We start from the raw sequence: 25,983 nt of genomic DNA, 5'->3' as shown, positions 1-25,983 counted from the left end.
AAATAACTAATGCGCCAGGTGAACCTGCATTTCTCTTGTTGGCGTGTTCTTTATGTTAATACATAGCTGCTTTTACTAGAATCATTTCTGCTCATTAGCTAATCTATGGGTAAGAGCCGAGTCAAATGTCGGATGCCAACTTTGCGCTAACATTTGATTAGCTGCATACCCTTAGATTGGCTGACAATGTCAGAATGTCACTTTTTGGCAGTGTGCTGTCGTACAATCAATGCTGTGCACTTCACTTGGATTATTTTATACATGATTTGTAAAGAATGCTGCATTAACTTTCTTTATTCTCTCTAATTTTCCGATCTCTAAAAACATGGTACTTGAGAGGCAAACTCTTAATTTTATTTACAGTTTTAATTAACCAATTTCTCTTCACTATTATCCTTGCGATCCATAGCCGTAGACTATGAATAATGCATTAGAATGACATTTCTTGGTACCACGGATGTCACATAGCTTGTGTGACTTACAGTCTCTGTGCTCATCGTTATTGCTGTCACTATATACATTACACCTTTGTACAGAAAATAATTTATAAACTAGGAGGTGGTTAAGTGTAGAGTGGGGCATGTAAATATAATAGTTAATATACTTCATTATATACATATTATTTCACTAACTGTATGTAATAATGATCTAAAGCTAGAGCCAGGAAACTAAATACTAAAAATAAGAAATGACCGTAAATCTCACTGCAGCTCGACAACAGGTAGCAGATTGTATTACAATCAGAGTGATCTACTACAGATTTCTGTTCACAATATTGCTGCCTATCGATGACAGAGCCTATTGAGTCCAGCAGAAGTCAGTCCTATGTTAGGCTAAGTTCATATATCCAGTAATCATTTGTTAGAACAGATCCAGCAGCAATCAGTTATCAGTAATCATATGAATGATTAGGCTAAATTCACACATCCAGTAATCATCACTTAGGGCTCTTTCACACATCAGTCTGTCCAGTACGTGTGGAAACTGTCACCACACGTACTGGAAACACTGACACACAGACCCATTCAAATCTATGGGTCTGCGCACAGTGTGTTTCCATGGACCGTGTGTCCGTGTGCGCCACACGCTGACATGTCCGTTTTTTTGCGGATGCACAGTCCGAAAAAGTGTCTCACGCTGAACACACACAGACGACATCAGTGTGACATGTACCGGCGCCTGGGAATCATTTCACAGCGCTGTTCCCAAGCTTCGGGTGCTGAATGCTGCCCTCATCATTGTTCCTTGCTCGCGCTGTGATCAGCATGAGCAAGAGACAATGTTGGGAGTAGTACTGTCTGCTCCCACAGTGTCCACCTTTATAAACAAGAATAAAATAATAAAATCCATATACTCACCTGTCCTAAGTGTCCCCCGCTGTAATCCTCTGACCGCTGACGCCGAGGAGCTGGGGAGAATGAGCCGCTCCAGCTCCTGAGCTCAGCGGCTTCCTGTCACTCAGTGAGCTCAGCTCCAGAGCCACTGACGCAGTCAGTTATCAGTAATCATATGGATGATTAGGCTAAGTTAACACGTCCAGTAATCATCCGTTTGAAAAAAGTTGTGCAGACACAACCTTTTTGTCCGTCTGAAAAAGAAACATTTCAACTGGATCCATTTTTTAAATATGAAAGTCTATGGATAACCGATCCGTTAAACAGTGATCTGTTTTTCTCCCATTTGAAAAGGATCCGTTTTTTGCTTATTAGTGGTGGGAAAAAAAAAATTAACATATACTACTGGACATGTGAAGTTTCAAATAATCGTTCATTTGAAACTGATCAAGAAATTAATCCTTTTCAAACGGGAGAAAAACAGATCACTATTTAACGAATACGTTGTCCATTGACTTCAGTGTAAAAAAAAACGGATCCAGTTGAAATCAGCTTTGTTCAGGCAGACAATAAAATTGTGTCCGGACAACTTTTTTGTTAACTGATTGTTGGTTGATCTGTTCTAACGGATGATTACTGTACATGTGAAAATTGCCTTACTTGACAGCTCACATGTCCAGTAATAAGCAAAAAAACTGATCTGTTTCAAATGGAAGATGGCTATTTAATGGATCCATTTTCCATAGACTTCAATGTCAAAAAAAAAAGATCAAGTTGCAATCAGTTTTTTTAGGCAGACAAAAAAGTTCAACAACTTTTTTTGTCCTGCTAAGATAACTGATTGCAGCTAGATCCTTTTCAAACGGATGATTACTGGACATGAGAACTTAGCCTTAAACTGACTTCTGCCAAGAATGGTCTATTGCTAATTTGTGTGCACATTGATAACTACAGATTAAAATATATTTCTAAGGAACCTGTTAGTTGAAACATGTGACCTGAACTATGGAGCTTGGCTCCTGTGTTCTAAATATCTGTTTTACTCTCAAAGCATAGTTGACATCATGGCCGCGGATGAGATGACTAGTCCAAGAGGTAGGTCGCTGTTGGCTTCTCCCTGCATGCTCAGTTAAACTGGCAGCTTTCTCCCTATGTTGGTACAGAAAGAGATTGGTAAATCTAGCAAGGTGGGTGGGAAGAATCTGGAGGGGGCCAGATTTGATATTTTTCCAAATACTTAAAGGGTACTTGTCAGGTAAGTCACTCTGCTAAAACCTGGAGCAGCATGAATCCGAGGCCGACGCCTGCATTCTAATCATGTCTTTTATCTTGTAACGCTGCTGCTATGTCTGATGAATCAATCAGCTGACAGGTTCTCCTTATGTATATAATCGTTTAACCCTGCTGTGCACTAATAAGCGCCCCGTTGCTTTTAAAATTAGTAGCTGGGGGAATCTCCCAGAAATTACGTTTGAATGCATTAATAAGATGTTGAGGTGGTGCCTAAGGTCACAGCCCCACTATCAGTATTCAGTCAGTATTTTTTCTCAGGAGTGAGAACCAAAACCAGGTGAGGAACAATCAGAGGGAAAGTATAATAGAAACAAGTCACCAATTCTGCATTTATCACCCACTCCTGGTTTTGTCTCCCACTCCTGAGATAAAATACTGACCGAATACTGACCAAATACTGATAGTAGGGCCGCGGCCTAAGGGAGTGCTACAGACTACTGCTCTTTGACCTGGCTTGGAATCGCTGATATCTTTATATACATATATACTTGGATACAAGTTTAACTATAAAAGCCTAATATTAAAACAAGGGTAAGGCGTGCGGTCAGAATTTCTTCCATACTAGATCATATAGTTTTCTGATATTTTGTGCGGATGTCCTAAGCGCTCACATGAAGCATTAGCTCACACTTTAAGGGAACCTGTCAGGCGATTCTTGTTGCCCAAAATTCAGGCTTCAGAAATCGCAGCCTAGCACCAATGGGCGGCACGGTGGCTCAGTGGTTAGCACTGCAGCTTTGCAGCGCTGGGGTCCTGGATTCTAATCCCACCAAGGACAACATCTGCAAGGAGTTTGTATGTTCTCCCCGTGTTTGCATGGGTTTCCCCCGGGTTCTCCGGTTTCCTCCCACACTCCAAAGACATACTGATAGGGAATGTAGATTGTGAGCCCCAATGGGGATAGCGATGATTTTGTCTTTTATGATGGTGCTATATAACCAAAGCATAATAATAAGTAACTTCTCAATCTGATATAATATTCTTTAAAACTATACCTTGAAGATCCAGCCAGTACCATAGCTGGAAAAGCACAGACCATGCTTGGATTGCAATACCCTGTCCAACCACCAGTGACGTTAGCAGCGCTAACGACCTCATATCATATAGGCCTAGAAGGCAGTTAGTTCAGCTCAAGAGATTGGGCCAAAAATAGTGATCCAAGCAGTGACATGTGCAACTGGTTTGACAGATCCTAAAGTGATTGATCGCATGACTTTAACCATAGAATTTAACACTTAAAAACAAACCCCTACTTGTACAATCAATTAAAAATATTCCTGCTAAAAGAGCAGAAAAATCTAGTTGTGAATTTTATGTATTGCTGCTCGCTTCTGTTTCGGGCATCTGTGTCAGTTTCTTCAGTTTTATGTTCACGGCATATGTAACGGGACATCTGGCTGCTTCTTCTTAATGAGGCTTTACGGCTGCTAACAAGTGAATGTTGTCCTGTTTCTAACATTTCTATACATTAGTTTTAGGTTTGTAGTTCAGTAGGACTCCAGTACAATGCCACGGTGTTTGATCTACAGATTTAATGATTATGCAGTTATTGTAACTTGCTTTGGTTACTGCAGCATGGAAATCTATGGAAAAATCTGGAGCTCAAGGAGGAAGAACAAACTTTCCTACTTTTGGGAAAATGAGAAATGTTCATATCACACTCCTAGATCCCAGGCCCTTAACGGAGTAATATCAGTGATCTATCGTTTTATTGTATTATCAATATCAGATCGGTGGGAGTCCGACAACCTGTAACCCCACCGATCAGCAGTCATTTAGCTCTCACAGCACCGGATGTAAACATTGAATGGATCTAAACCTCTGCACATAGAATGGTTTTTGCCACCTAATCATAGAGCAGCATAATGTAGAGACAGAGACCCTGATTCCAGCCATGTGGCACTTACTGGTCTGCTTAGCTTAGTTTTTATAAAATCACTGTTTTATCAGCAGGAGATTATCTCTAGCAGACTGGTAAACCTGCTGTCAGGTATTCCTCTATAATCATGAGATCTATATAACCCCCCTCACAACCACTGATTAACAGCTTTCTGTCTGTGCACAGTGTACAGGGTTATACAGCTCAGCATTCAGAGAACTGGTAAATCTGCAGCTGAGAAAACAGTGATTTTATCAAAGCAGCAGCAAGCAGCCCAGTAAGTGACTCATCACTTGATTCAGGGTCTCTGCCCCTACTTATTGCTGCTCGCACATAGGGTAGCAAAAACTTGGGGAATGGTTCCCTCTAAATGCTTTTCACATGATAGAAAAAAGGGACAGAGGAATTTTTCTTTTCATAACTATCAAAATAGTAGATCTGCAAAGTAACAAAAGTGTAACATTGATGCCTTAACCCTGTGGAGCTGCTGGCTATTTAGTTAATAAACTCACCATTGAATACATTGTTGCCTTCATGTCTCAGACAGGGACATGAACAGCTAACAAAGCTCTCCTCTGTGAAGGTCCTATGTTTCTCAGCTCTTATCTCTGCTTCTTGAACTTTTGTGAGTATTACACAATGATGAGTGTTCGAATATGGGGTAGAGGTTTTCTTAAAGGTAACCTGCCACCTACAAAAATCTATTAATCTGCAGATATAGGGTTACTCTGCAGGTTAATAGCGCTACTAACCTGCCCAGCACTGGCACTTACCCGAACGCTGCGGGGAGAAAATGAACTTTATTCCCCTCGGCAGCATTCCAGTTTCAGTCACGGGGTGGCACCGGTGCGGGTTCAGTCATCACTCTGAGTATAGAGAGCGGCGGCTGTAACCGCGCCCCGGCCCTGACTAACAGCCAGCCCTAATGCAGAGTCCGTGTCAGTCAGGGCCAGTCTGTATACTCAAAGTGGTGACTGAACCCGCGCCGGACCCCGTGACTGAAAGCGGAATGCTGCCGGTTAGTAGCTTTTTTTTGGTGACAGGTTCCCTTTAAGAGGATTTCTTTGGGTATAACATTTATCTCTAAGACTATCGGGATCTGCGGTACGCAGCAGAATAAAGAAGCAGTGGTACAGTATGTAACACCCTTGTATATGTGTATTTTGGGAGGGTTTTGTGTTGACCTCCAGAGCACTTGGCTGGACCGCCCACAGGACTCTTGGCGCTTAATTCACACTCATGCTATAGCTAATGGGTGAATGGATTTGAGAAGAATGGGGGGGTTGTTGTCCTAAGCACTGGCACACTTGTATGGATGTTACTGTGCTATAGATGTCTGGGGAACCCCACTCTTCATACAACTATGGCGTATTCTACTGCCTGGCCCTTTAACTGCACATAAAACTATTAATTATTTTTTAATTAGAACATTCAACAGGTTATTCTTGGATTGGTCTTGACTTCATTAGTTGGTTAAACCAAAAGCATTTTCACCTTATTTGTGTATTCTTCTGTATCAGTAGAAGCGTATTAGCTCACACTACCTGATAACATCTGTAAAATGGAAGTTACATGGACGTTTATTATGTATCCCTAATGCATTATAGATATTGCCATTAGTTAGGACACGGCTGTAATCTGAAGATAAAAGCTTAACAAACTGTGAAAGAGGAATTGTTGATGAGCTCTACAGTAGGTCACCAGACATACGGCGAAAAGATAAAAAAAGAAATCTTCATCTTAAAGCAAATATATAAAATCCCTAAACCTTTGATTGAGATCACTGACAATGAAGGACTGTTCTGAAACCCGCCAATAAATCGTCTGTAACTACTTGTCCAGCTCTTGACATCCTTGAAGATGTGATATCAGCAGGGACATTTCTTTTCACTGGCAATGGAGATATAGTCCTTCTATTCCTTTTTTACATTCATGTGCCCCAAATGAGCAAATGGACAAAAAGTTGGCTTACTTAAATAAAACCTTTAAGTATAAAAAAGTAAAGTAATAAATGCCTAAGCGGAAATATGGACCTTTTGACGTTTCGTTTGTTATAATTTGATGAGCAATTAATGTATCTGCTCAGGGTTTTTTATATGTTTGTTGGTTTCTTCATGCTATTTAAAGGGGCTGTCCACTACTGGAGGTGAAAAAAAAGATGCCTCCCATACTGGCAACACTCTTCCGTACTTAGCCTTATGTACCCCACCTGTCTTATGGCATGGACATTCGGCAGGGGCAGCACGTAACCAGCTGCTTATTGGTAGCAGAGCTCACATGAAACCTCCCTGAATATTTATACCAGGAGTAGAGATGATCGAACCCGGTGCTAAACGCCAAACATGGACATCACCCGGAAATCCATTACACAGTTTAGAGTTCGGAGGAAGTCTGATGCACAGTTTGGAGTTCCGAGGGAAGTCCATTACACAGTTTGGAGTTCCGGGGCAAGTCCTTTGCACAGTTTGGAGCTCCGGGGGAAATCCGTTGCACAGTTTGGAGCTCCGGGGGAAGTCAGTTGCACAGTTTGGAGCTCCGGGGGAAGTCAGTTGCACAGTTTGGAGCTCCGGGGGAAGTCAGTTGCACAGTTTGGAGCTCCGGGGGAAGTCCGTTGCACAGTTTGGAGCTCCGGGGGAAGTCAGTTGCACAGTTTGGAGCTCCGGGGGAAGTCAGTTGCACAGTTTGGAGCTCCGGGGGAAGTCCGTTGCACAGTTTGGAGCTCCGGGGGAAGTCCGTTGCACAGTTTGGAGCTCTGGGGGAAGTCCGTTGCACAGTTTGGAGCTCCGGGGGAAGTCCGTTGCACAGTTTGGAGCTCTGAGGGAAGTCCGTTGCAGAGAAATATTTTTTTTCCCAGATCCAAAGTTCAGGTCTCCATTGTTTTCAATGGGGTTTGGGTTCTGGTTCAAGTTCGGGTACAGTTCTTGTACCAGAATAGAACTTTGGACTAAAGTTCAGGTCCAGTACCAGAACCCGAACATCCACGGGTCCACTCATCCCTAGCCAGAAGACATGTTGGGGGTGCAGCACTTGTCTGTAGGGTGAGTAGCTTCTTTTTTGCGTTTTTCACCACCCTGGGCACAATAATTAAGGGTTGCCCAGTAGTGGTCAATCTATTTAATGGCAGTTCACAGGGAGAACACTCAATCATACATTTCTGTAAATTATGGTACGCACTACTACACACTGCTTATCAGAAAAGTGGATTTGTCAGCATCTCTAATAATGTATCCACTGGATTTTTTTGGAAATTAACGAGTCAGCATCATGGATCTGATGTAGCTCATTATATATTATCTAATTAGGCATGTCTCTTCTAAGAACCGTTCCCTGAACTATCCTCTAATAATAAATTCCAGGTGATTGCAACCATTAGGCCTCATACATATAGATTCCCTGCACAGGCACGCTGTGTATTCCTGTGTGATGCCTCCATGTTTAGGTGTATTATAGAAATATTCCTCCCTGCAAAGTATGTGAGTCAGGGAAAATATCAGGCAGGAAGAAAACTGTATGGAATCAAAGACATATAGAGGTACAGTAGGCCCAATGTAAGTCTATGGGTTGCTTATTACAGCTCTGATTACATTTACTGAATCCTAACATATCTTTTAAAGGGGTTTCCACTTTAAGAAAAGTGCTTCCCTAATGCTTTTATATTTGTAAAATAATAAACAGAGCCTTCCCCGGACTTAATATCGTCTCTCTGCTGCTGCTTTGTCTCTGCATTTTGGTGACATCACATCGACAGCACACACCACTGCTGTAGCCAATCAGTGAGCTCAGCAGCTTGGCCGACACCGACTTTATGCACACCCTGCATAGCCTACATATCTGCATGGCTATAGAAGTACTGCACCATTGTTTTTAGGGCTGTGGAGTCAGAGTCGGTGTCCATTTTGATGGAGTCGGAGTTGGAGTTGGTATAAAATGGACCGACTCCGAATCCTAAAATATATAATAAATTGGGTACAGTAGTACAATGCAGAATGTGCTGTAAATGTTTTCAGAATAATTTGTGAAAGTTATGAAATGTCCTATAAATGTCTGTTCTATCCCTGATCTAAGGATCTCTGCTTTTAGTTGAGATGAATCTGTGCTGCCCTTTATGTACACGCTCAGTAGTGAGGCAGGGCTGTGGAGTCGGAGTCGGTGGTTTGGCTTACCCACTCCACAGCCCTGATTGTTGTCATGTATTATTTATAACTGAGCCTTAGGGTTTGTGCAGACAGCTGTAGATTCTGTTATCCGAGAGAATCGGGCCGATTATGCTAATTACACTCTGATTAGAGTGTGATCCAATTCTCTCGTATGAGGATAAGATGGAGAACAAAATGTCTCCATGTTCTCCATTCTGTGAGACCGCGGAAATCAGACTGCACTCAGATGTCATCCGAGTGCAATCCGATGTTTCCCATGCACTCATTGACTTCAATGGCTGAGTGCGATCTGAATATTAGATCAAACTCGGGCATACAGCAATTTTTTGCCTCTGACAGATTCTGTCCAAGGAAAAAATCAGAAATAAGCACAGACTCATAGAATAACATTGTTCCTGGTGCGATCCAATGTTTTGTTGCATCACAATCGGAGCGATAATACGGCTGCCTGCACCTGCCTATAGATCAAGGTATAATGAATATTACCGATATAGCATTTCTTAAACTAGCACACGAGAGATATCACGATGCAGAAAGTTTACACTTACCACAACAAAAGCCATTGAGCTTGTATACTTAATGTTGAGTTACATCCTGATATCATCATCTTAAGAAAGGCTCCATCTGCACAAGCAGGCAACTCAAGTGTTGAAAATGTAAGGTGTAAGTACACAACATAGAAAAAGCAGCACAGATGGTGTGTGGAAATCCCAAAACCGATCACTTTCATCTCAGTTGTTGACTATGATACCCCAAAATAGATAGATTTGACTTCTACTACAATTCTCTTTCCCCCAAATCATAGCTGCAAACACAGTGTAAGAATTGACACGCTGCACCATTTCAAAAGCCCTGCAGTTCTCAAATTCACTAAGAAAGAAAAAACAAGCATGTGCGTGAGATTTCTAAAATCTCATAACTTTTCCTGGTAGTTTAAAAAGCAGCTTTTAATTTGTATAAAGGAACGCTGCGACAAAATCCTCAGCCTCCATGGCTGACATACAATTATCTGTTTCTGTGCAATGACCATAATCAGTCAGGACTACGGTAACAGCCAAGTAGACTGTGCTAATGCTGTTTTGTCAATTCCTATTCTCTTTTGGTAGAATTATGGAAAAAGTGAGTAGTGTAGCACTGCCCGACCGACTGTGAGTTCTGCATAGAGAGACCTATGGGAATATCTCTATTTTCTTTCTAGTCTTAGACCATATTCACACTTCCAATGTCTATATTGTACTATACAATTTTTATCAGATAAACATATTGCCTCTTCAGAGAGGAAGAGGACTTGAACTCTAGTGCCACCAAGTCTATATCGACCCTTTAACAAGCCTTGCCATATGACTTGGGATAAAAACCAAACCTGAATCTCAATTTGCAGACATGGTGTTTCAGGGCCTTGCCCCTCATCAGTCCTAAGTATGAGATCTGATTTGGCTGTGTGTGGGACTTAAGACTGGGATTTAAGGGGTAAGGTTTCTCCTTGTGGAGAGTGACAAACCAGGCATGGCATGTCAGAGTGAAGAGACTTATACGCCATTCATGCTCCTTTGGGAAATTAAATTTGCAAATTGTCTCTTCAGAGAGGAAGAGGACTTTAACTCTAGTGCCACCTATTGGAAGTAGCAATCCTAAAAGTCAATATCGATCCTTTTAGCAAGCCTTGCCACATGACTTAGGATAATTAATTTTCCCAGAGGAGCATTCATGGTGTATAAGTCTCCTCACTCTGACATGCCAGGCCTGTCTTGTCACACTCCACAAGGAGAAACCTTACTCCTTAGATCCTTTAATAGGTAGCACACTGACACGTAATAGCCTATGTGCCTTTAGCATGTGGATTTTTTGGGGGGGAGCTAAAGACATGTCTAAGTTTGGTCCGCGGGAATGTGCCAGTGGAACATCCAGATGACTCTCTGATGATGAAAACGGACTCAATCACCAAAAACAGATTAAAACTGGATCCAGCGCATTGATGAAAATCAGTCCATTTTTTTTGTGTTCAAGAAATTTGGCCTTCGATTTGGCATTTGGATCTATTTCAGACTTTCTTTCAGTACATTTTTAGACTTCCACAGTTTTGACCAGTTTATGCTACTTTCTTGCTCCAATTTTAAATAAAGTGAATTAACATGAAATATATCTCAAAATCTAAAATTTTAGTATCTGAAATGTTAAATTCTCATTTGACCCTTAACGCAGTAATTACACCAGCTGCTGATAACCGCTTTTGAATTTATTATATCAATTGGTTTTCTTATTGTTTGAATAAAAAAGGTATTACCGGCGGCCTCATACAGGTCTATGGTGAGAAGAAACAGTATCGGGAATATGGCCCGTATTGATCAGTAAAGAATTCAGCTCTGGTGCTGCTTGCTTATAACCATTATAGAATTTCACTTGCTGTGAATTAATTAGCTTTGCATGTGTTGTACCATAACATGCCTTGTCAGTATCTAAGGGTCATCATACAAAATCTTATTAGAAAACATATTGATTAGTTTGGAAAAAAATAACTTTTTAGACATTTCAATATGTCCAACAATTAGGCTACTGGGTCCCTAATACCATATTTGCAGGATTTTTACATGAAAGCAGACAGAATTGGGCATAAAGTGGTTATCCGTGACTTTTGTAATTTTTTTCTTACGGGGCAAAGAACTCATAGGCAGGTAGTTGCAAACTGCCTGACTGTTTTGCCCGGCTCCGATCTCTGTCGGCTCAGAGAGGTCATGGGCAGCTCCTGCCGACAATTCTGCCTTTTCATTTTACCTTATGTCAACAGTGCAGCTCTTCTGATTTGGTCTTCTGGACGGTCAATATGATGTCGGTGGTGAAGCCCCGTCAACAGAACAGACATGAAGAGGAAGAGCTGCTCTGTATGTGAGGTCAAATGAAGCAGCAGAATTGCCGGTAGGAGTGACCCAGGATCGCTCTGAGATCAGCGCTGGGCAGAATTGGCAGGTAGTTATCAACTACTTGCCGCCCTATCGTAAAAAAAAAAAAAAAAAAAACGTATGTCTCGAACAACCCTTTGAACATCAAAAAGGGCATTACTGTTTATTTTGGGGTATTCCGATATGAAATGGGGATTGAAATGTAGCTCGGAAGTTTCCTGTTGCAGAAAAATTCTACTTTCGCAGACTCTTCCCTCCCTACTCTGACTTTTAATCTCAGTTATTCATATAGTCCCAGCATTTTTATTTGGCTAATACATAAGGAGGTGTTAAATGAATGTGATTCAATCATATGGAGGTTAAGGGATTGGGTAATCGGAGTCACAGGTAATGCTAAACCGCAGGAGCGCAGAGCCGTTTTTAGCAGCATATGACATTTATCTGATTTCCTGACATTTTATAGATAACCCAGCCCTATTATTTCAAGAATGTGCATGTCATATATTAACAAGGTTTAGAATTCTGACAATATCACATCTATAATTAGGCCGCAGTCTTCAGTTTAGCTGCATCTCATCACTGGAACAAGTCTCTGAGCTCCAATCCCCTGTGTATATTTCATCAAAGCAATTAAAATACAGCACTTCTTTTTTAGAAAATGTTATGCAAAATGAGTAAATGCAATATGACAGTCAAGACTGACTCACAATAAGCTATTTCCTTCTGAAACAAAGATAAAGTAATGTGTGTAATTGCTTAACTCTATTTCTGATACGTTGTTTTTTTTTGTCTTCTTGATTTTGCTAAACATGCTCTTTTGTACACAATGAAGAAATACATTTCTATAAAGAAATATCCTAATGTTTATATAGCCGAGAAGTACATAGCCGTAAAATATCTAAATCTAAAGTAACCTGAGCGTGATATGTCTTCTGAATGAGCGTAGTAACATAAGAAGGGTCGTTTTACAAAGAAAAATCCATTACGGAATTTTAGATTTCTACTCAGCAGATCCTTCTTTTATTAGCTAGAGAGAACAACAGCTACCAAGAGTGTCCTTTGCTTTCGATGGTCATTCATTAGCTTTGCCATTGATATTAATGAGAACTGCGCAATACTTTATTTCCCCTGTGGTGGCGCTGCAGGGAAATGAAACACTTGGTACAGGAATTACCGTATAGATCACAAATGATTTACAGCAGTGAGAGATCAGTTTATTGTTAGGGACATAGGAGATTCTCCAAAGCAAACACCTCTTAAATAAATATAAGATTAATAAATTCACGACTAATTTCTAAATTGACCATTTTTGAAATTGGTCAGTCAGTAATAGACACTGCACATGTCTGCAATATTCATAGTACACATATGATGACTACCTACACAGACCGTGCTAAGTGCTAGCTGCTATTGGTGAAAAGAATGGTTCAGAACGTTAATTAAAAAAAAAACAGCAAGTGCAAGCTCAGGAAGTTCTTCTCCATATATTACCAAGTCCATGCATATTAATGACACCCTCATTTGTTTCAGGGTTTTCTGAAGATGGGCAACTGTCAAAGGACCCATAGAGTAGATTAATACCGAGTGAAAATGCAAAAATTTCTTTAAAAGCTTCTGACATTCTGCTGAAAGGCATGGTTTGTACATGCTACTTAAAATGTTCTGTAGAGGAATATATAATAAGTTATGTATTAGTCTTGCTTTACAAGTAACTTTGGTACAAAACAACAAAGAAGAATAAGTCATGCACAATATAAATAGCTCCTATTTTAACTCATTGGACCAGTAGAACATATAAACTGTGACAAAGTGTTAAAACATTTCAAACTTGAATATCCAGCATATATGTAGTAAACCATGGAACTAGTCACCCTGATAAATGATCCGGAGCAAGACCCCGAGACTGTTAAAATATCAGGGCTGTCCAACAGAGCAAAACTGATATTAAAGCAGTCCAACACTACACCAAACTATGAAAAGCACAAAAAATATACAAATAGAGCATGACAAAATACTAGAGGTATAGAGGTGGTGAAGTATTGTTTATAGTAAGGTATAATATACGGTGGTATGTAAAAGTTTGGGCACCCCTGGTCAAAATTACTGTTATTGTGAACAGTTAAGCAAGTTGAAGATGAAATGATCTCTAAGAGACCTAAAGTTAAAGATGACACATTTCCTTATTTTAGGCAAAAAATATATATTTTCATCTTTTACATTTTAAAAATTGCAAAAAGGAAAATCAGATGATGCAAAAGTTTGGGCACCCTGCATGGTTAGTACCTAGTAGCGCCCCCTTTAGAAAGTATCACAGCTTGTAAACTCTTTTATTAGCCTGCCAAGAGTGTTTCAATTCTTATTTGAGGGATTTTTTTTTATCCGTTCTTCCTTGGAAAATTCTTCCAGTTCTGTGAGATTCCTGGGTTGTCTTGCATGCACTGCTATTTTGAGGTCTAGCCACAGATTTTCAATGATGTTCAGATCAAGGCCATTGTAGAACCTTCAGATTGCACCTTTTGAGGTAGCCTACTGTGGATTTTAACGTGTGTTTAGGATCATTATCCATTTGTAGAAGCTATCCTCTTTTCAACTTCAGCTTTTTACAGAAGGTGTTATGTTTGCATCAAGAATTTGTTGAAATTTCATTGAATCCATTCTCCCCTCTACCCATGAAATGGTGCTACACAAAATGCATCAGGCTTGTTTAGATGTTCTTTCCATACTTCTGATCTGATCTGAGTTTTATGGTGATGATGCAGGAGAGGTTTTCTTCTGATGACTCTTCCATGAAGGCCATATTTGTGTAGGTGTCTCTGAACAGTAAGACAATATACCACAACTCCAGAGTCTGCTAAATCTTTCTAACGGTCTTTTGCAGTCAAGCGGGGGTTCTGATTTGCCTCTCTAGCAATCCTATGAGCAGCTTTCCCTGAAATATTGCTTGGTCTTCCATACCTTATCTTGACCTCCACTGTTCCTGTTAACTGCCATTTCTTAATTACATTTCGAACTGAGGAAAGGGGAACTTGAAAATGCTTTGCTATCTGCTTATCGCTCTCTGCTGCTTTGTGGGTCTTCACCATTTTCATTTTCAGAGTGCTAGGAAGCTGCTTAGAAGAACCCATGGCTGCTGTTTTTTGGCACAAGGTTAGAGGAGGCTAGGTTTTTATAAAGCTGGGAAACTGCATCACTTGCCTTTCCTAACGATTATAGTGAAAAAGCCATAACCCTAACAGGCTAATTAAGGTCTAAAACCTTGGTCAAAGTTATCTGAGCACCCAAATTTCCAAGGGTGCCCAAACGTTTGCTTCGGCCCGTTTTCCTTTTCGTAATTTTTTAAATTAAAAAAAAATACAATTGATATTTTTTGTGCCTAAAATACAAAGGAAATGTGTCATTTTTAACTTTAGGCCTTTTAGAGATCATTTCATCTTCAACTTGCTTAACTGTTCATAATAAAAGTAATTTTGACCAGGGGTGCCCAAACTTTTTCATGCCACTGTAAGCTATCAAGTCATAGAGAAGGAACACTGCAGTGAAGAGGGGTAATGTTTCCTCAGGGGTCTTATACATACCTATGCTTTAATACGAGAGATATTTCACCACCCCTGTACATACATCTTTAGTCTGAATTCAAACATCTGTATATCATGATATGAGTACGGACCACGATGCACTGACTTGCTGTGGACTGTGTGCTGTAGACAGTGTGCTGTAGACAGTGTGCTGTGGACACTGTGCTGTGGACACTGTGCTGTGGACTGTGTTCTGTGGACAGTGTGCTGTGTGCTGTGGACAGTGTGCTGTGGACAGTGTGCTGTGGACAGTGTGCTGTGTGCTGTGGACAGTGTGCTGTGTGCTGTGGACAGTGTGCTGTGTGCTGTGGACAGTGTGCTGTGGACAGTGTGCTGTGGACAGTGTGCTGTGGACTGTGTGCTGTGGACTGTGTGCTGTGGACTGTGTGCTGTGGACTGTGTGCTGTGGACTGTGTGCTGTGGACTGTGTGCTGTGGACTGTGTGCTGTGGACAGTGTGCTGGGGACTGTGTGCTGTGTGTGCACTGACTTGAACTGAACTTGACAGCTACATAGGCATATATGAATCTACAGACTTAGGGTCGTGAGACCTTTAGCCAGTTCATATATCACGGTCCGTAATCAGACTGTGTTTCACGGACATCTGAAATCGGCCTTAGTGTACAAATTAGTGTAGTGCTATGCTTTTACTTATTTGTATATTTATTCTTTTTGTTTTTCACAGTTTGGTGTTGTATGGTGTATGGTATGCTAACAGTGCAGGGTTTATGTTTTCTAGATGTGTTCTGCTTATGTATGTTTTAAATGTTTTCAAGATTTTTTTGTACCAATTTATGAGATTTATTTGTCCAATAAAGATGTCTAAACTTTTTTTCAAATTATTTGCAGTGGGCATGACCTATTGTATATAGCCTCTTTTTCTTGTTTGTTATTTTATATTACTTTTTGCCATTATTGGCACATCATCTCAGTTTCATACAGATAAGGCCCAATTTATCTTTGCATAGCACATATAACTTTGGTAATGGCAATATACTGTCTATTCTTTGTACTCTTAAAGGGGTATTCCCATCTCCAAGATCCTATCCCAATATGTAGTAGGTGTAATAATAATAATATTAGCAAATACCTCCAATTAGAAATGTAGTTTAGTTTTTATGATTCGCTATGTCTCTTTCCTCATGTGCAGGCGTTGCAGGACCTTAGGTATCCATGGTTACGTCCACTGATAAAGTCACAGTAAGTTAGCTAGTTGCTAGTGGACGTAACCATGGATACCTAAGGTCTTGCAATGCTTGCACATGAGGAAAGAGACATAGCGAATCAGAAAAACTAAACTACATTTCTAATTGGAGGTATTTGCTAATATTATTATTATACCTACTACATATTGGGATAGGATCTTGGAGATGGGAATACCCCTTTAACATAAAAAAGTTACCATTATATTATTGTAAAAATACCATAGCTTGTCTATATGAATTGTGTGTCATGTAACTCGTGTTATGTTAAAGGTGACCCACTACTTTAATATTGAGGACAAAAGCTCAGGATAGGTCATTAATATCAGAATAGTTGGAGTCTGACACAAATGATCAGCTGTTGTCAGCTCTAGCATCTACTCGGGGTACACAGTGTACCCCGAGTAGATGCACAGCTCAGCTCCATACACTGTTTATTGGCCTTTGTCAAGAACTGCAGCTCAAATGAGGGGGAAACTCCAAGCGCAATAGGGTCTTATCCGGTGGAGAAATTGATCTAGGTGAGAGGTATAAGAATTGCTCACCCTTTGGGGTTCTTTAACACACAACTGAGGAATCAAGGTATAACAGCTGCTGCAATATTCTCAGGTTGGGAAATCCCGCCGTGTAGAGCAATTGGTAGGAGCATAGGAGTAGTAGTCTGCGCTGCTGTGCTAGATTCAAGAGATCTGGAGGTCGTGATGTGGGAATAGACAATGCGGTTTATTCTCAACGCGTTTCAAAGTTGAACCAACTTCTTCATCAGGAGAACCACAAACTTCAAAATGCATTGAGAATAAACCGCATTGGCTAATCCCGCATCATGTCCTCTTGATCTCTTGAATCTAGCACAGCAGCGTAGACTACTACTGCTATCCCCATACCAAGAACTGCAGCTCAGCTCTTATGCAATAGAATTGGAGTGCTGGGTGGGGTGGAGTCGGATCCCCACCTATTTGATATTGATGATGATCTATCCTAAGTAGTGGACAAGCCTTTTTCATAGTAATTTAAAAAAAACCTCCATTCATTGAAACATTTTATATTGTTTTTGCTTTGTAGAACATTACAGAAGATACTGCTTGAAAAATGTAGAATAAGTTATTGTAGACATTATTTATTTTATAGATCAGTAAAGTTATTTGATGCAATGATTTCCAAATTGCAAGTGTGAAGTGTTTCAAGCCTTGAGTGGATTTTAGTTGTTCTCATACCACTTCAACTGCCAACTAACTGCTATAAACCATTTTCTTGAGTGGGAAATTCATATTATGATTCTGTATTCATATTCATTAAAATACACAGAGGCATATTTAGCAAAATTGTCTATTTTTTAGATTATAAAAAACTATTTTCCTCAGGTGTATATTTCTTACCCAAGAAATAGAAGCGTTCCATGAAGATTAAAGTGTAAATATTTTTTTAGACAAATATATAAAAAAAATCTTTAAAATTGTGTATAGGGAATGCCTCAAAAAAGGGTCACACTACATGCCTGACATAAATAGTATAATGAGGGCATGGATGTAGCATAATGTTAGAACAGAGGGGATAGTCATATAATAGACCAAGTATCCATTAATGCTCAAATGCTATAGTTCCCTTTTAAAGACACCTGTTACAACTTAAGATCATTTACCATCATTATTCCCAAAGAATATCCCGAATATAGATTATTTAATGTTCATAATGTTGCAGTAGGCATACGGGCAAAGAGAATGTCAGGCATCCTTTCACCCCAACGCGCGTTTGGCCTCGCTTCTTCCGGCAGCGTGTCAGGGTGGGGGACAATTGCCTAGTTATATCCTTCAACCACCAATAGAGAACAGCAGTTTTCTAGCCTTAATGAGCTTCTCGGAGTGCCATACCATGTGACCTCATGTGTCCAACCTGTGATTGCCACCGTTCACTTCCGGGAAGCTCCATATCACATGATGAGGCGCAGCAGACGCGTCATGCGCTACTTATGTCATTGCTAACGCTGACGCTGCTCTTCCATATTGGTGGTTGAAGGATATAACTAGGCTACTGTCCCTGCCTCCCTGACATGCCCCTGGAAGCAAGACGAGATCCGCGTCGTGGTGAAGGGACACAATGCCTGACATTATCTATGCCGCATGACTATTGCATATTTCTAGGATATGGCAGTGAAACTCAGAGAGATTTTGACTGCCAGAACCCCCATAATCCTTAGAGCAAGCACAGTAATCCCTACACACTCCAAAAACTACAATACAGCCCAATTAGTTAGCTTAAAGGCGTCTGATACATAAAATGAACTGTATAAATATACTTTATGCCGTTACCACTTTTGTAATTTGCTTTATTTGAAAATTCCTTACAGTAAACCCTATACAGCTAATTCCTTAAACTGTTTTCTTACTTTACTACCTGTGACATTTCTTTTGAGGGGAGTCTCAAACCCCCCAAATAGGACTTTATCATGGGGCGGCACTGCTGTCACTTACAACAGCTTTATTTACTGCTGTCCTTGATGAAGTCCCCAATCTGTCATGGTGTTAGAGGCAGAGAGAACGACCGCAGCACCGCATATTCTGTCATCACCGATGCCAAACTTCTCCGCCAGCCCGTACTTTCTGTGCCTGCGTATAGCTTCTGTTCTTGATGCCACCACAAAACTTCCTTCCCCACTGCCAAACAACTGTCTTTTACTGGAATGAGATGTCATCACTGGGGTGGTGATAAAAGCGGGGTTAGTGATAGCAGAGCCCCCAGTTCCAAAGTTTCTGTCACTGCCCTGAAACGAATTGCCATCAGGGAGCTGTCACTCACCCTGCTTCCATCACCACTCCATGATAACGTCACATTTCAGTCAAATGGACCCTGGTCCATTTGGTCTCAGAATTATTGAGGGTCCCGAGGTGGTTGTTGTTAATGCATTCCCTAGGAGCAAGCTATGATGTTCTGTGATAGGAGTAACCTTTTAATTGCAATAATCCAATAAAGAAAATAGAGTAAATAAATAGGATTAGCATGTTTTGATCAGTATTAAGTATAGAGGTCCTATAGACTTTGCATAGCAATGAGATAACCTGTCATTAATATATGTATGTATGTATGTATGTATGTGTGTGTGTGTGTGTGTGTGTGTGTATGTGTGTATGTATGTATGTATATATATATATATATATATATATATATATATATATATATATATATATATATATATATATATATATATACACAGTACAGACCAAAAGTTTGGACACACCTTCTCATTTAAAGATTTTTCTGTATTTTCATGACTATCAAAATTGTACATTCAGACTGAAGGCATCAAAACTATGAATTAACACTTGTGGAATTATATATTATTATAATTATATTATATATTTTTTATATTGAGATCTTTGGATCCAACCACTGTGTCTTTGTGCAACGCAGAAAAGGTGAACGGATGGACTCTACATGCCTGGTTCCCACCGTGAAGCATGGAGGAGGAGGTGTGATGGTGTGGGGGTGCTTTGCTGGTGACACTGTTGGGAATTTATTCAAAATTGAAGGCATACTAAACCAGCATGGCTACCACAGCATCTTGCAGCGGCATGCTATTCCATCCGGTTTGCTTTTAGCTGGACCATCATTTATTTTTCAACAGGACAATGACCCCAAACACACCTCCAGGCTGTGTAAGGGCTATTTGACCAAGAAGGAGAGTGATGGGGTGCTACGCCAGATGACCTGGCCTCCACAGTCACCAGACCTGAACCCAATCGAGATGGTTTGGGGTGAGCTGGACCGCAGAGTGAAGGCAAAAGGGCCAACAAGTGCTAAGCATCTCTGGGAACTCCTTCAAGATTGTTGGAAGACCAAGAGTGTGCAAAGCAGTTATCAAAGCAAAAGTTGGCTACTTTGAAGAACCTAGAATATAAGACATATTTTCAGTTGTTTCACACTTTTTTTGTTAAGTATATAATTCCACATGTGTTAATTCATAGTTTTGATGCCTTCAGTGTGAATGTACAATTTTCATAGTCATGAAAATACAGAAAAATCTTTAAATGAGAAGGTGTGTCCAAACTTTTGGTCTGTACTGTGTATATGTATATATATATATATACTACTCAAAAAAATAAAGGGAACACTCAAATAACACATCCTAGATCTGAATGAATGAAATATTCTCACTGAATACTTTGTTCTGTACAAAGTTGAATGTGCTGACAACAAAATCACACAAAAATCATCAATGGAAATCAAATTTATTAACCAATGGAGGCCTGGATTTGGAGTCACCCCCAAAAGTAAAGTGGAAAAACACACTACAGGCTGATCCAACTTTGATGTAATGTCCTTAAAACAAGTCAAAATGAGGCTCAGTATTGTGTGTGGCCTCCACATGCCTGTATGACCTCCCTACAATGCCTGGGCATGCTCCTGATGAGGTTGCGGATGGTCTCCTGTGGGATGTCCTCCCAGACCTGGACTAAAGCATCCGCCAACTCCTGGACAGTCTATGGTGCAACATGACGTTGGTGGATGGAGCGAGACATGATGTCCCAGATGTGCTCAATCGGATTCAGGTCTGGGGAATGGGCAGGCCAGTCCATAGGTTCAATGCCTTCATCTTGCAGGAACTGCTGACACTCTGCCACATGAGGTCTGGCATTGTTCTGCATTAGGAGGAACCCAGGGCCAACCGCACCAGCATATGGTCTCACAAGGGATCTGAGGATCTCATCTCGGTACCTAATGGCAGTCAGGCTACCTTTGACGAGCACATGGAGGGCTGTGCGGCACTCCAAAGAAATGCCACTCCACACCATTACTGACCCACTGCCAAACCGGTCATGCTGAAGGATGTTGCAGGCAGCAGATCACTCTGCACGGCGTCTCCAGACTCTGTCACATGTGCTCAGTGTGAACCTGCTTTCATCTGTGAAGAGCACAGGGCGCCAGTGGCGACTTTGCCAATCCTGGTGTTCTGTGACAAATGCCTAGCGTCCTGCACGGTGTTGGGCTGTGAGAACAACCCCCATCTGTGGACGTTGGGCCCTCATACTACCCTCATGGAGTCGGTTTCTAACCGTTTGTGCAGACACATGCACATTTGTGGCCTGCTGGAGGTCATTTTGCTGGGCTCTGGCAGTGCTCCTCCTGTTCCTCCTTGCACAAAGGCGGAGGTAGTGGTCCTGCTGCTGGGTTGTTGCCCTCCTACGGCCCCCTCCATGTCTCCTGGTGTACTGGCCTGTCTCCTGGTAGCGCCTCCAGCCTCTGGACACTACGCTGACAGACACAGCAAACCTTCTTGTCACAGCTCGCATTGATGTGCCATCCTGGATGAGATGCACTATCTGAGCAACTGCTGTGGGTTGTAGAGTCCGTCTCATGCTACCACGAGTGTGAAAGCACAACCAACATTCAAAAGTGACCAAAACATCAGCCAGAAAACATTGGTACTGAGATGTGGTCTGTGGTCTCCACCTACAGAACCACTCCTTTATTGAGGGTGTCTTGTTAATAGCCAATAATTTCTATCTATTGTCTATTCCATTTGCACAACAGCATGTGAAATTGATTGTCAATCAGTGTTACTTCCTAAGTGGACAGTTTGATTTCACAGAAGTTTGATTTACTTGGAGTTATATTCTATTGTTTAAGTGTTCCCTTTATTTTTTTGAGCACTGTATATGTATATACACATGCTGTCCATTTCCTTGTGATCCTCCTTGAGATGGTTCTACTCCTTCATTTGAGTCCAGCTGTGTTTAATTAAACTGATAGGACTTGATTTGGAAAGGCACACACCTGTCTATATAAGACCTCACAGCTCACAGTGCATGTCAGACCAAATGAGAATCATGAGCTCAAAGGAACTGCCCAAGGAGCTCAGAGACAGAATTGTGGCAAGGCACAGATCTGGCCAAGGTTACAAAATAATTTTTGCATTACTCAAGCTTCCTAAGAGCACAGTGGCCTCCATAATCCTTAAATGGAAGAAGTTTGAGACCACCAGAAGTCTTCCTAGACCTAGCCATCCAGCCAAACTGAGCAATAGTGGGAGAAGAGCCTTGGTGAGAGAGGTAAAGAAGAACCCCAAGATCACTGTGGCTTAGCTCCAGAGATGCAGTAGGGAGATGGGAGAAAGTTCCACAAAGTCAACTATCACTGCAGCCCTCCGCCAGTCGGGCCTTTATGGCAGAGTGGCCCGACGGAAGCCTCTCCTCAGTGCAAGACATATGAAATCCTGCATAGAGTTTGCTCAAAAAACACATGAATGACTCCCAGACTATGAGAAATAAGATTCTCTGGTCTGATGAGACGAAGATAGAACTTTTTGGTGATCATTCTAAGCGGTATGTGTGGAGAAAACCAGGCACTGCTCATCACCTGCCCAATACAATCCCAACAGTGAAACATGGTGGTGGCAGCATCATGCTATGGGGGTGTTTTTCAGCTGCAGGGACAGGACGACTGGTTGCAATTGAAGGAAACATCAATGCGGCCAAGTACAGAGGTATCCTGGATGAAAACCTCTTCCAGAGTGGTGTGGACCTCAGACTAGGCCGAAGGTTCACCTTCCAACAAGACAATGACCCTAAGCACACAGCTAAAATAACAGAGGAGTGGCTTCTGAACATCTCTGTGACCACTCTTGACTGGCCCAGCCAGAGCTCTGACCTAAACCCAATTGATCATCTCTGGAGAGACCTGAAAATGGCTGTCCACCAACGTTCACCATCCAACCTGCTGGGACTGGAGAGGATCTGCAAGGAAGAATGGCAGAGGATCCCTAAATCCAAGTGTGTAAAACTTGTTGCATCATTCCCAAGAAGACTCATGGCTGTACTAGCTCAAAAGGGTGATTTTACTCAATACTGAGCAAAGGGTCTGAATAGTTATGACCATGTGATATTTTAGTTTTTCTTTTTTAATAAATTTGCAAACATTTGTACATTTCAGTTTTTTTCAGTCAAAAAAAAAATGAACTTTTTAGAATTTACCAAATGTCTGCAATGAAACAATGAGTGAAAAATTTAAAGGGGTCTGAATACTTGATGTACCCACTGTATATATACATATGTATATATATTACTCTTATTAAAACACTAGTATGCCTTTTTGTGCAGTGTATCAGTAACGTTATGTTGTATTTTTTTTAACTAAATGCAGTGACAGAAAGTTAAACACAATTTAATTTCATATTTTAAATGATCAGTGTTTCTGTATTGGCTCTAGGGGAATATATTGCGGAGCATCTCAGCAAGATACCTACATGATATAAGCACTTAATACACTTTCATACACTGTTAGTGCTTAGAACGGCCTTCTTCTTCTTCATATGCAAGAGATGCCTTAAAGAGAATTAAAATCCATAATTTACATTGAAAGCGCTGAATAATGAGAACTTCAGACCTTAACCATCACTGAACCCTGTGTTATCTCTAGATAAAACTTCAAAAAAATAAATGAAAATATACACGGCCCATCATAACATTTAGGATGCAGACACTCAATGTGGCTAGCCACAAATCTGAGACTCTGCCCAACTGTTTGTGGGTAAATGGATGAACAACTGTGAAACAAAAGTGTGCAGCTAATGGCTCCCCATGGGTGACCCAAAAACCACTGACGGATGAAGTGAATAACATTGATCATGTCATAATGGCACCTATCAAGAGACAGGATTTATTACACAGCAAGTGAATATTCAGTTCTTGAGGTTGATGCAGTAAAAATGGGCAAATATAAATTTCTGAGCGACTTTGACAATGGGCCAAATTGTGATGACTGGATAACTGGATCAGAGCAACTCCAAAAGAGAAGGTCTTTTCAGGTGTAAGGACTATGTAGTGCTTTGTCCCAATCAAAAGTAGTTCAAGGAAGTGCAGCAAAAGGGTACCAAAGGCTCAATGATGTGCATGGGAGTAAATTATTGCCCTTTTGGTCTTATCCCACAGGAAAACCACTGTAATACAAATTGCTGAAAAAGTTAACTCTGGCTACGATGGTCGGCATGTAACAAAATTGCAGAGTGGACTACTCTGATCTATTTTTCAATCAGACCCATTATTCTCAATGGATGTGTTAAAAAACAAATGTCATAGGCACCATTTTTTTATGGAACCATTACATAATTAGCTTAGGATACTGTGTTGTTGTATTTTCTGTAAGTATTGATGTATAAAAATAAATGGATGTAACATGGATGAGTCATTCCATGTCAATTGAACCAATGAATATTACCACTATATTTTTAATTCTTTTGAGATTTTGTTCTTTGGTAATACTGTGTTAAGAGGGTGCAAAATGTGAAGAAAACAATATTCTATACATTTTAGTTTTTTTTAATTAATTTTCAAAGTTGTGATAAAATGTGAATTTCTGTGTTGCATTCCTTTACGATTCTCCTCATAACTCAGGCAAGAAACAAGATAGAGAAATGGGAAAACACCATTCAACTCTGAACTGTACAGGCTTTCAACAGATATGTCACAAGAGTATTTGTTAATATTTTACCCATGTGGAATCAAGCACAAAATTTCAAAACACATTTCCGAAAAATCAATATGATATTAAATTGCAAAAAATTCACATGTGCCTCCTATGTTCCTAGCCACATCTGTACCAAAATTCACGTTGGGCTCTTAATGGGATCCTACTTTAAAAAAAAAAAATAACAAAAAAAAACCCTATATAAACAGTATCAATTCGAAAATCTTGAATTCAGATCTGTTCAGCCTGTGATCTAAAAGTGTAGGGTCTATGTTTTCCAAATAAAAAACTCATGTTTTTTTTAGATATTGGGAGGGTGGAGGGATTCGGCTTCGGCTGCTTCATCTGTGAGATGAGCTTTATACACACTCAAATCTTCCCTCTCTTTTAAAAGCGAAAGGCAAAGGAGAACCCATTAAAGGGACTCAGCAATACCACACTTTCATTCCATTGAGTGAAACAGAAATAAAAACAAGGATTTTTTCATTCATCAATGACAGTGAAGTCCATGAAGTGATTAAAGATGGCACAAGATTGGCAATGGATGACATAACTGGTTATGTGACCTGTGAATATGATCAGCACTGGTGACTAGTGATGAGCGAGTATGTTTTGTTAACCCTTTCGTCGAGCACCGAGTATTTACAGCATGCTCGGTGATATGTTTGAATCACTCCCGTGTGCATGATTTGCAACTGTTTGACAGCTTTGTTACATGTGAGGAATGTGTAAGAAGCAGACATTCCTCACATGTATTAAAGCTGTCAAACAGTCGCAAATCATGCACACGGGAGTGATTCAAACATATCACCGAGCATGCTGTAAATACTCGGCGCTCGCCCGAGTATACTCTGTGAAAAGGTTAACAATTTGTTTTATTTTAAAGTTTGATGATTTAACTACTATACTCTGTTTAAAAACTTGAAGGACAAGTCTAGTAGTGTCGTAATAATAATAAAAAATGTATACACGTATATTTAAATATTTAATATTGCTTCTCTTACTTTAGTATTAAACATATGATTAGGATGAGACTGTATTTAGAAAATCACACTTAAAAATATGATCCCAAGGAGAGCCCAACTTGAATCCTTGTAAAAATGTAAGCAAGAACTCAAGTAACACACATGCCTCTTTTGAAAATTTTATAACCTATTATTTATTCAAAATTGCGCATCAAAGTTTTGAAT

The 25,983-nt window shown here is 40.4% G+C and overlaps 1 protein-coding gene across 11 annotated transcripts in view; it reads left to right on the top strand.

Moving 5' to 3' along the window:
- Positions 1-25,983, top strand: part of PPFIA2 (PTPRF interacting protein alpha 2) — a 446,534-nt gene that overhangs the window by 124,516 nt on the left and 296,035 nt on the right. The gene's annotated exons all lie outside the window — the stretch shown is intronic.

The sequence above is a fragment of the Phyllobates terribilis genome, unplaced genomic scaffold, assembly GCF_046119375.1.
Source record: "Phyllobates terribilis strain yellow unplaced genomic scaffold, ASM4611937v1 Scaffold_11__3_contigs__length_659146591, whole genome shotgun sequence".
NCBI classification, from domain to species: domain Eukaryota; kingdom Metazoa; phylum Chordata; class Amphibia; order Anura; family Dendrobatidae; genus Phyllobates; species Phyllobates terribilis.
This window is presented reverse-complemented; position numbering and strand designations above follow the sequence as displayed.